This window comes from Lissotriton vulgaris, chromosome 4_1 (assembly GCF_964263255.1).
Source record: "Lissotriton vulgaris chromosome 4_1, aLisVul1.2, whole genome shotgun sequence".
In the NCBI taxonomy this organism is placed as follows: Eukaryota; Metazoa; Chordata; class Amphibia; order Caudata; family Salamandridae; genus Lissotriton; species Lissotriton vulgaris.
The window spans coordinates 615,906,970-615,919,299 of record NC_141691.1 but is presented as its reverse complement, the minus strand read 5'-3'; the positions used below and the strand labels follow the sequence as shown (position 1 = coordinate 615,919,299).

General features: G+C 50.7%; 1 protein-coding gene across 1 annotated transcript in view; it reads right to left on the bottom strand.

The window, feature by feature from the left end:
* Positions 1–12,330, bottom strand: part of LOC147722334 (mediator of RNA polymerase II transcription subunit 1-like) — a 597,606-nt gene that overhangs the window by 374,592 nt on the left and 210,684 nt on the right. The gene's annotated exons all lie outside the window — the stretch shown is intronic.

Genomic DNA, 12,330 nt, shown 5'->3' with positions numbered 1-12,330 from the left:
AGGGACTCTTGCTTCTAGTCAGGGTAAGGGAGATACACTCTTTAGATAACCCCTGCTCACCCCCTTGGTAGCTTGGCACGAGCAGACAGGCTATCAAAGGCAATGTGTAAAGTATTTGTACCTACACTCACAGTAACACAGTGAAAACACCACAAATGGACTCCACACCAGTTTAGAAACAAAGTATCTTTATCTAAACTACACAAGACCAAAACAACAACAATCCAACATACATAGTTCAAGAATAGGTTTTTAAAAAGAGTTTAAGGTTTTGCGTCAAAATAATCCACAGTTGAGTCACTTTTAGCCCAAAGTACATGTAGATGCGACAAAAGTTTCAAGCGCCAACGGAAGAGTCGAAAAACAAGCGATGCGTCACTCCTGAGACCCTGGTGAGGTAATGAGACAACCCCGCTGGACGCAGCAGGCGTATTGCGACTAATCCGGTCTGTAAAGGGAGCGATACGATGCTTTGTGTGGATTCCGGCGCGCAGCTTCTCCGGTAGGATGCGTCTCGCACAGGCAAAATGCGACGATCTTCGGTGCGGCGATGATCTTTGGTGCAGCAGCGATGCGCGGCGCAGTGTTGATCTTCTGCCGCGGCCCGTCGATGCGATAGCACTGGACACTGCGAGTAGGTTTGCAAGGACTGGATGCGATCCACAAGCAAGCGGTGCAACGGTTCTCACAGCAACAACAGACTCTGCACTGATACTCACACCGGGGCGATGCACTCCACAAGCGAACGATGCGTCAGGTCTTGCAGCAGCGACAGGTGCCGAGACTATCTTCGCGGCGATGGGAATTCTCTCCCACTGTCAACGATGCGCTCCGCAAGTGAGCGATGCGTGGAAATTGTAGATCTTCTTTCCTTCTTGTCTAGCTCTCCAAACAGCAGGAGACAACCTTCAGAGGCCCCACAAATGGATCAAGCTCTCCGGGCAGGTCAAAACTCACACATCAGAGTTCAGGGGGGGAAGCTGGGGTGAAGTCCTTTTGTTCCTGGGACTTCTTAACAGTAGGCCAGCTCGCTCAGGCCCATGGAGATCTCTTCAAGCAAGGGGACACAGCAACAGCAAAGTCCTTCCCCTCTCCTTGGCAGCAAAGCAACTGCAGGTCAGCCTTACAGCAGGTCAGTCCTTCAGTCTGCCAGCTTTCTCCTTGGCAGAGGTTCCTTCTTGATTCCAGGATGATCTAATCTTCTAGGGTCTGGGTATCCGTTTTTATACCAATATTTCCTTTGTTCTCTGAAGGCAGAGAGGCCTTTGCCTTGTCCAAACCAGTTCTGGTCAGTCCTGGAGCACTTTGTTTACCTGACTCCTCCTTTCCTTTGGGAGAGTGGGGCAGGGTCGTCAGCCGCACAGCAGGGGTTGGAGCCAGCATTGTGGAAGGCAGGCACAGCCTTATTCAGGCCCAGGTGATATCCCCTCCCACCACTCAAGATGCAGATGGAGCTATTCAGCCCTGGGCTGACCCAGTCAGCCTCTTGGAGTCACCCCAGCCTCTGTCACTCACAAACCAGACAGTCAATTCACAAACAGGCAAAGGCACATAGAAAGGTAAGACAAGAAAACAGCCACTTTCTAAAAGTGCTATTTTCAAACACAGGATTTAAAAACCATCCCTCCTAAAAGATAGGTTATTAAAGTCTAAGTTCAGGGATACCAGATTTTGATTTTCCATCTTGCTCCTATGGGAAGATATGCAGGTAAAAATTATACACAGCATTCCCCATTGGCAAGATTGCCTTTCGATAGTGAAAAACAAAAATGGCTGTAATTCACTATCAGAGCATGTCTCCCACACTAGTACATGCTCTACCTTTCACAAACACTGCACCCTGCCCAGGGGGGTACCTTGGCCTTCCATAGGGGTGTCCAATATGTACAGAAAGTGAAGGGTGGGCCTGGCCTGTGTGGACACTGGTCAGGTCAACATGGCAGTTAAAAACTGCACACAGGCACTGTGGTGGCACGCCTGAGACACCATTTTAGAGCTGCTCATGTGGGTGGCACATTCAGTGCTGCAGACCCATTAGTAGCATTTTAATCACCAGGACTGGAACACTCAGTGCCCTTTACTAGGGACCTACTGGTAAAACAAATATGACAATCATGGATAACCAATCACAATAACAATAGCAATTTATACAGAGAGCATATGCACTTTAGCACTGATCAGCAGTGGTAACCTTCTATAGCCAACAACCACAGGTCAGGAAAAATAAAGGAGGAAGAAGCACAAAGTTTGGGGATAACACTGCAAAAAGGGCCATTTCCAACCTGCGGGCACAGAGTTTTGCCCAAAATTTGCTTAAACATACCTTTAATAAGATGGAGGCATAATGGAGCAAGATGAGGAGAAGGAGGAAGGCTGTAGGACGTCTTGAAGAGACGCTTTGGCGCAAAGCTCAATCCATCCAAATGTACAAAAATGGTGATTAATCGCTGTTGGTTCACTCATCGCCAGATGTAAAGTACAGGAAAACAGTACCAGGAACAGAAGAGCCAGATACTTGAGTAAGAACTACTTTATTGTTCGTAACCGCGAAACCACAGGAGTGTGTCTCTCATCAATGAAGTACAGAATGCCAATGACTTAACAGCATTCGTACTTTGGTGTGGGCATGAGGGATGAGTTTTCAAAAATACACGTGTTTATAGTAGCACACGCCAGGGTGGAATATAGAACATAGAACTGCTGGCATGTAATCATGCACATAGGAGAAAGACTACACAAGAAAGCACCATTACACATTTCTAGACTCACCACTGACCGGGTTGCTCCCAATGTTTGGCTTCTGCTACCCTCGGAACTTCATCTACAATGGGTAACCCTCTGGTTGAAATAGTCAAGACTGCTTTATCCCGAAGAATTTGTTTCCTCACGTGGAACTGTTGCCCCTTTCTGCTACGTCTAGCTTATCACCTATAGCTTGGAAAATACTATCATGGAATGTTGCTGGCCTCATCTCCAAGATGGCAGATCTGGACTAGGGGGCATTTATTGACTTTTGATATCTTAATCATGCAGGAAACTTGGTGTGTTTAGCTAGTTTATAGGCCGGGGTATACCACCTTCTTTTGTCAAGCTCCTTCTGGTGGCAGAGGCAAACCAGCTGGTGGTTTAATTATGTGGTTTGAAAACGTGCTAGCCCATACCATTACAAGGCTTGATGTCAAGTTGCGTAATGTGTTGGGGGTGTCCCTTGCTGGGGTGGGCCCTCATGTCATGTTTTTAATATCTATAACAGGCAGGGGGTCTAATATGTAATTTAGTACTCTGCATGCACTATACAATGCTTTAGATACCCTCCCACAGGTTAACAAGGTGATTTCCAAAGGTGACTTTAATATTACTTTTGAGCCCTTAGGTTCTGCTCCCTCTCATTTTACAGAAGAATATGCTGTCCAAGGTGTCCAACAGTTATATCTGACCTCAGCTAAGAGTTGCTCTGTCTGCTAAACAGCGGCTAAGTTTATCTCTTCATTTTGGCCTTAGGGCCTTTAATTGCAGATTCACCTCAGATTATAGGGCTGCTCGTACATTTAAGCACATATCACAAAAGAGCTGCATTAAGTATAATTTTCTGAGTCTACCAATGTGGCCCTCGCTTATGGACATGTGGATTGTTGAGCCCTTGATAGTGACCATAGTGCTCTCCATTTGACTCCCAGTAGACTTGAAACTAGTGTCCACCTGGATTGTATCTCTAAATCTAGGGCTGAATCATTACTCACAAATAACACGCAGGCCCTAAAATGGAAGACTGTCTACAAGGACCCAGACAGGTTGGCCCAGAATTACAGCCTGGTGGCTGATGCCATAGGTGACTGTGGATTGAAACTCCTGGCCCTGTGGTTATCCCTTAGTCTCATATAAAAATTGTTCAGGTCACTTGAGGGCCCACTTTGTAAGGTTGGTTCTAGGGCTCCCAGGAAACACTCTTGTTGTGCACGGTTCAACAGTCAATGTAGGAAGCTAAGACACACCCTTATTCAAAGTATGAAACCTGGAAACAAGCTAGCTATTTCTAGCACCAGGAAGGAGTACAAGTACACACTTTCGTGGGCTAAACAGGATTCGGAGCATGAAGTGTGGGAGGTCCTGTTTGCAGCCGTTAGGATAGGGGATACCAAGTCATACCGGGGAATAGTGGCTCATGGTAACTGCAACGCAGTCACCAGTGTTGGGTACAACCCACAGCCACAGATTTAGGTGTATCATTTTTCTAGCATATTTGCAGGCAAGCCCATCTGTGGAACCAGTGAATTGGTAATTGTGGTTGCCGGTGGCATATGCACTCCTCTGTCCTTTGAGTTTAAGGGAATTTTGGAGGCAGTTATGGCTCTACCCACTCACAAAGCCCCAAGTCCTGATTGTATCTCTGGGGATTTATTTAAGGCTCAACCTTTGATTTGGGCCTCTTATTTTCAGCTACTCGTCCTCTTTTTGCTTGGGAGTAGCCCTGTCCCAAACTCTTGGCAAACTGCCAAGAATTAGCTATTCACAAAAAAGGTAGTAACGATTATCCTGGGAAATAATAGGCCCATCAGCCTTATCAATACCTCTCAGAAACCTTCCCTCCTGACTTATCCTGGGGCAGTTATCGGACTGGGCCATGTATACTTCCATTCTCTCAGAGTTTCAGATGGGCTTCTGAAACAGGGTTAATGCGGCCCTTGACCCTGTTTTCAGGCAGGTCGCCCCCCACGCTGCACAGCTCCACCTGACTGCGCCCGTGCTCCTGTGCCCAGCTGCTCTGCTGAGGGTGTTCGAGGCCCACCTCCACCCGCAGGCTGCCACCTGCGCCTCATCTCTGGTGGTCAGTGGTTGGCCCATTGGTTTGTGTCTGCCCGCGCTACTGTTTTTCTTCTCTGTTACTCTGTGCTGTATTTCCCTTGTGCCTGTTGCTTAATGCCCTGATTTGTTGCCCGTATTCAATTGTGCCTGTTGCTTAGTGCCTGATTTGTTGCCTTTGCACGTGCTTGTTGCCCGTATTTCAATTGTGCCTGTTGCTTAGTGCCGGACTTGTTGCCCGCTTTGTTGCCTTTGCCCGTGCTTGTCCCCCCTCGCCGGTCCCGTTCCCGCCACTGTGTCTCCGTCTCGACCAACACCGCTGACACCTTCAACACGCAGAGCACCTGCACTTCCAGATACACACCGACCCCAACACCACCCTCAGAGGAACACTCGTCTACAGACCACCCGGACCCCGACCACAGTTCAGCGACTCCATCGCCGACCTCGCCAGCACCCACGCCCTCGCCTCTACGGACTACATCCTCCTTGGGGACCTGAACTTCCACCTCGAGGACAACAACAATGCCAACACCACTGCCCTTATTGACAACCTCGCCAACCTCGGGCTCAGACAGCTCGTAACAACACCCACCCACCCACGCCGCTGGACACACACTTAACCCCATCTTCTCCGCAAGTCCCCACGTCTCCTTCAACCACACCACCGAACCCCACTGAATCGACCACAGATGCGTCCACTTCACCTTCAGGAAACCCACCACGCACCACAGCACCCAACAGATGCCCCGTCGCTGCTGGGGCAAGGTCAACAAAGACCAACTGCCCACCACCCTCGCCCTGAGATCACCCCCTGACCCCACTGACCCCGACACCGCTGCCCTCCACCTCAAACAGTGGATCAACGACTGCGCCGACACCCTCGCTCCATTCAGGACCCCCGCCGCCAACCACTCCAGCAAGGAAACTACATGGTTCACCGAAGAACTCCAAGCGCACCTGTCGAAAACTGGAAAAGAACTGGCACAGCGAACAAACACCAAACAGCTACACTGCCACAAGAACGCCACCCGCAGACACCGCCAACTCATCAGGGTCGCCAAGAGGACCGCTTTCAAGGACAGCCTAGACAACAGCGCACACAACAGCAAAGAGCTCTTCAACATCGTGAAAGAACTCTCCAACCCTAGCTCCAACCCTAGCTCCAACACTAACGACATTCCCCCCTCTCAAGACCTGTGCGACTCACTGGCCAACTTCTTCCACAGCAAGATCGCCGACATCCACAACAGCTTCAACGCCACAACCCCCACATCAACCGCCGAATCCACCACCCCTGCGACCACCACGCGCACCAGCCGCCTGATCGCCTGGTCCAACGTCAGCGACGAACACACCATCAAGACCATGAACTCCATCCACTCCGGATCCCCGTCTGACCCATGCCCACACCACATTTTCAACAAAGCCAGCACAGCCATCGCCCCCCATCTCCAGAAAACGTTCAACATCTCCTTCGAGACCGCAACCTTCCCGGAAAGCTGGAAGCATGCCGAGATCAACGACTTACTGAAGAAACCCAAGGCAGACCCCAAGGATCTCAAGAATTTCCGGCTCATCTCCCTGCTCCCGTTCCCGACGAAAGTCAGAGAAAATTGTCAACAGACAACTGACCCGACAACTCGAAGACAACATTCTGGACCCATCCCAGTCTGGCTTCCGCAGCAACCACAGCACCAAAACCGCCCTCATCGCCGCCACCGACATCAGGACCCTAATGGACAAAGGAGAAACAGCCGCCCTCATCCTCCTGGACCTCTCAGCCGCCTTCAACACTGTCTGCCACCACACCCTAACAGCGCGCCTCCACAACGCCGGAATCCAAGAGGATGCCCTGGCCTGGACCACATCCTTCCTCTCCGGCAGAACCCAGAGCGTCCGCCTCCCACCCTTCCGCTCCAAGACCACCGAGATCATCTGCAGTGTTCCACAAGGATCCTCTCTCAGCCCAATGCTGTTCAATATCTACATGGCTCCACTCGCCCACGTCGCCCGCCAGCACAGCCTCAACATCATCTCCTACGCCGACAACACCCAGCTGATCATCTCCCTCACCAAAGACCCTCTCACCATCAAAGCCAACCTCCATAGGGGAATGAAGGCCGTCCCCAAATGGATGAAGGACAGCAGGCTGAAGCTGAATTCTGACAAGACGGAGGTCCTCATCCTCGGCTCCACCCACTCAGTCTGAGACGACTACTGGTGGCCTACCTCGCTGGAACAGCCCCAGCACCCACCAACCACGCAGGCAACCTGGGGGTCATCCTCGACTCCACCCTCTCTAAGACCATGCAGGTCAACGCCGTCTCCGCATCTTGCTTCAACACCCTCCGAATGCTCCGCAGGATCTTCAAGTGGATCCCCTCCGAAATGAGAAAAACGTCACCCAGGCCCTCGTCACCAGCAGGCTGGACTACAGAAACGCCTTCTACGCAGGAACAACGACCAAGCTCCTGAGATGGCTGCAACGCATCCAGAACGCCTCGGCACGACTGGTCTTCGACATCCCCCGACGCAACCACATCACCCCCCACCTGAGAGACCTACACTGGCTCCCCATCAACAAGAGGATAACCTTCAAACTCCTCATCCATGCACACAAAGCCCTGCACAATGCCGGACCAGCATACCTCAACGGACGACTCAGCTTCTACACCCCCACCCGCAGCCTCCGGCTCAGCCAGCCTCACCCTCGCCACAGTCCCACGCATCCGGAAAACAACCGCCAGCGGCAGATCCTTCTCCCACCTCGCCGCCAAGACCTGGAACACCCACCCCACCAACCTTTGAACGACCAAAGATCTGCTGACCGTCATAAGACTTCTCAAGACCTGGCTCTTCGAGCAGTAGCGGCTCCCCCCTGCGCCTTGAGACCCTCACGGGTATGTAGTGCGCTTTACAAATTCCTTGATTGATTGATTGATTGATTGATGCAGTGGACCAAATTATCGGCTTCTGTTGCCTCTTTTGAAAAACTGAAGCATTTAACAAAGGCCACTTAAATGTGCTTTTTGTTAACTTAAAATCAGCTTTCGATTTCATCCCTAGAGCCAAGTTGTGGGAGGTTTTGAAGGAGATGGGTGTCCCTGACAACCTTCTGTCTGTAGTAATTTGGTTCCATGCGCATAACTCTGCTACGGTTAGATATGGCCCTATTTATGAGCTTACTGACTCCTTTAACATTAGCTTTGGTGTTCATCAGGGTTGTGTGCTGGCCCCTATATTATTCACGTTCTACAATAACAACCTAGTGCGTGAACTCTACTTCCCTGGCAACGATGCACCTAAATGGGCTCATAAAATTGCAATGCTGCTCTTTGCAGAGGACACACTACTGACACCTAAAACCCTACATGGTCTGCAAGCAATTGTGGGTGGATTCCTACAATTTTGCAGCACATAAGGCCTTGAGCATAACATTAATAAAACAAAGTGTTGGTGATTAATTTGCACAAATTAACCAGGCCTAAGATTCTGACGCAGGGTGTTTCCCTTGAACATGTCCAGAAGTTTGTATATTTGGTTTTTTTTAACCCATAAAATGAGCTGTTCCACACGTGTAAGAAAAAGCGCACTGAAACTCCAACAGGAAGCTGGGGTTGTATCGAAATTGTGCATGAAGTCCCACACCAGGGGCGTAACACAGGCCCACGCAGCCCCCGCAGTGCGGGGGGACCTCAACGCTCCGGGGGGCCCCAATCTCACTCCCAGCGGAGGAAGACTGCTGCAAGCAAGGCAGCAAGCCTAGATTGTATGGTGCGCACACGCCATGGAACGGTGACAGCCTCTGTAGGAATGTTAAGTTGCAGGGGTGTGGTGACACGGGCCCCCATGGGGGGCCCCATGCTCCAGAGGCCCCCTCACGGGCCCCCACGCTCCAGCCTCACTCTCGGCAGAGCCAGGTCTGTGGAATGCGTGCGCACACCACGGACGGTGACGTGGTGGCTTCTCTATTTCACTATTAGTTATGGGGGTGTAGGTACAGGCACCCGCAGGGGGCCCCCACGATCCAGAGTCCCCCTCACTGGTCTCAGTAGAGGCAGGTGCAGGCAGACCTAGGAGCAGTGAGCACACACCACGTACGTGGTTGAAATGGTTTGTGGGCATGGCGGCGCGCAGTTGTGGTCTATGGCTCTGCGCGCCGCGGTGCCGCGTTCTTCGGGGTGGGGGCGGGGCTGGTGGCGAATGCGTGCAGTTTTTTCATGCGCATTGTGGGGTGCGCATGACTTTGGTACAGACTTCGAGGAGGGGTGCGGCCGCCGTTGTCGTGTCGTGCTAGAGCAGGGATTGTTGGCCTCTGCCTGGCCCTGCCCTGGCGGCTGGCCTCACCTGGCAAGGCCCCGGTGTCTCCCTGTCTTCTGCTGCCCGAAGCCCGCCCCGCTCTCCTTCGGAGCTGCAGGCCAGCCCAGGCCTGGGGAGGTGAGGAGTAATGAGTGTGTGTGTTGGTTGTCCTGCTCGTGTTCATACAGGAACATGTTTTGTGCGACATTTGCTTCCACACGCGAAACTGTAAAATTGGATTCATGCCATCTTCATGGTTTGTGATTTGCTGGATCGTTCTAATGGATTGGGAGTTGGTATGGTTTTCAAAGTTTCCCTGTGAGTGTTGCATCAAAACAGGGTGTTTTGGACGTGTTGTGGTCTCTGGCTGCGCTAGTGGAGGGATGTGTTCTGGGTGATGCATGTTCTGATGGTGACGGTGAACCATGGAGTGCATGTTTGATGACGTTTTGAGCTGACACGCAGTCTGTGTGTGATGGAGCGAACCGGGAGGTGAGAGCACTGACTACATTTGGAGCACTGTTTTGGATTCGTAGGAAAGATGAGCTGATCGCATGCATTGTGCTGCAAGTTGTTTTCCATCTGCTTCTTTTTTGGGCCTCTCCTGCAGATACTTCTAGTGGCAGCGATGAAGAGGCAGGCTCACAGGCTTCTTAGCGGGCAGCGAGGTGTACTTTGTTTCTCTATTCCGACTTCTGATGTTGTAGCTTTTGCATTCAGGCGGAGCTTTGCCTGCATGGTCTATATTGCAGTCATGTGTAGTCCAGTCAGGGGGCGCCGGGGGAAACTAGAATGTACAGCATGGGCCTATGGAGAGAAGCAGTGAGGTGCTTTGTATGCGTGGACCAGGAACAGGGGTGAACAAAAAGTCATGTAATCCTTATGGCACCATGAACAAGGCAGAGATGGTTCCAAATTAGTAAAACGGTGCCACATCGGTCTGAAAGGAAATTGGTGGCATGGGCAGTGTCTGTCCATCTTTGTAGGAGGAGGGATGCTTCCAAGTACTGTGCAGATGTGGCCTCCTGGGTGAGGAGATGAGTGGGAGAGCAGTCACAATTGACAGTCTTGAGCGGAGTTTGCATTGTCCTGGGGGGTCCCGTTTTGGCCTACTCCTGCCATGGTGAATGAGGTCAGCATTTTGAGAGGAGATTCCGGCCTTCAACATCTCATGCTCGGGAGGGCTGTCAGAGAAAGAGGTGGACATGTCGGACCAGCCCTGGATGGGTGGAGGGGTGGATGAGTGAGTGAGGGATGGATGGATGGATGAATGAATGAAGGGGTGGATGATGGGCAAGTGGGTGGATGGATGAGTGAGGTGATGGATTGATGAGTTGATGTGTGAAGGGGTGAGTGGATGGATAGATGAGTGAAAGGGTGGATGTGGGGATCGATGAGTGAGCTGAGGGGAGGGTGGATGGACAGAGGAATGGATGGATGAGTGAAGGAGTGAAGGGATAGATGGATGAGAGGGGGATGGATGAGTGATGGGGTCAATGGATGGATTCATGAGTGGATGGGTGGGTGGATGGGCGGAGGGAGGGATGGCTGGGTGGAGGGGTCGATGGGGAGAGAGAGAGGGAGGATGGATGGATGACTGGGGGTGAATTGGTGGAGTGATGAGGGACTGGGAGGATATGAGAGTGGGTGGGGGGTGGCTGGATGGGTGAGGGGGTGAATGGCTGGATGGATGAGGGGGTGAATGGCTGGATGGATGAGTGGATGGATGGGTGAAAGAGTAGATGGATGGGTGTAGAGATGGATGGGGTGAAAGGGTGGATTAATGGATGGTGAATGGATGGGTGAGGGGGTGGACGAATGAAATGGTGGATGGAGGGATGCATGATGGATGGTTTTGTGGATGGTTGAGTATGTTTGGATGTGGATGAGCTTACTTGTATGCTGTTGCACGGCCTCCTCTGATGTGTCTGTGGAGCGTGCCTTTTGTCCCGAGGTTGCGTCCTGAGTTTTGGCCTCCTGTCCTGAATTTAGACCCGTGGTGGGGCAAGGTGGTGGGCTGGGACACCGGGGAGGGCCCCCTCGTTGTGCTTTGCAGGGGGGCCCCCTCAAGTTTCGTTACGCCTGTCCCACACACATTATTTTGCCCCAGTGGTGCAGAGTTACAATTTTAAAGTGAAAAGCTCAGTTAATGTATGGTGCAGAATTCATGCTGTTTCCGATTACCTCTGCAATATAGTAAATAGGTTTGTGAGGAGTGTTTTTAAACTAGGGCAGATTGCCCCTCGTCTCCCCCAGCTCCTACATTAGGGGTCTTTATCCTATTAATCATGCTGTTCTTCTAGACCTATCTTGTATTGGCATAGACTCTGGTCTGCAGAGGAACTGGAATCCTACAGAACTTCAATTAAGGAGCTCCTAAACTCCCTGGGGTGGGAAAAGATCACCTGGCTTGCTCACATCAAGTCCTTGCTTCACGCACTTGGTATGTCCTCTCTCTGGGATTCACCGAGTACCCTGACCCTATTCCGTGATTAAAATCCAAGGAGCACTTGTGTCTGAGGGAACTGAAAATTGTCAAAGCAGGGAGTAGAACTGATTTATTTATGGATATTAAGATTAAACCTGCTTACGAACGGTTGTTTGACTCTCTCCCTGGCAGTACTCTGTTCCAACTCAACCTAAAATAGAGGTATGAGACTCTGCAGGTGAATAGTTTGTGCGAAGAGGGGCGCAAAGTATTGTCGCTCGAGCACGTGCCCCTCATGTAACCTCATGTAACCTGACAGAAGAAACCCTCCACCACTTTGTTTTCTTTTGTCAAACATCGTAACCAATGACAAAACCTTTGGGCAAACTCCTGGGCTTTAGACAATATGTGTTTGCACTTCGCATTCTGCATTTTGACACCAGCGAGGTTATTGGGGTTGCTATGAACAAGTTTCTCCACGTTGCCTAGCGTTCTCGCATCTGTAGTGTCCAATAATGAAGTGTTAATTCTTGTGTGTCTTCCACTGGAGCATTTTTTAGGGCCGATCACACTCTATATTCTGGATGTAAATTGAATTATTGATTATTCACTCTTATTACAACAGAATTTTTGCTGCTCTGCGTTTTGCTCGTGTGCTATTTCAGTACTGGATTATCGACTTTTATCTATGCACTGGCTACTATCTACCATCTTAATTTCATTAATGTTTTTACTCAGTTTTTATCCACAAATTGTATTTCAGATGTAGGTGTTTTATGGATGCTTATATCCGAAATAAA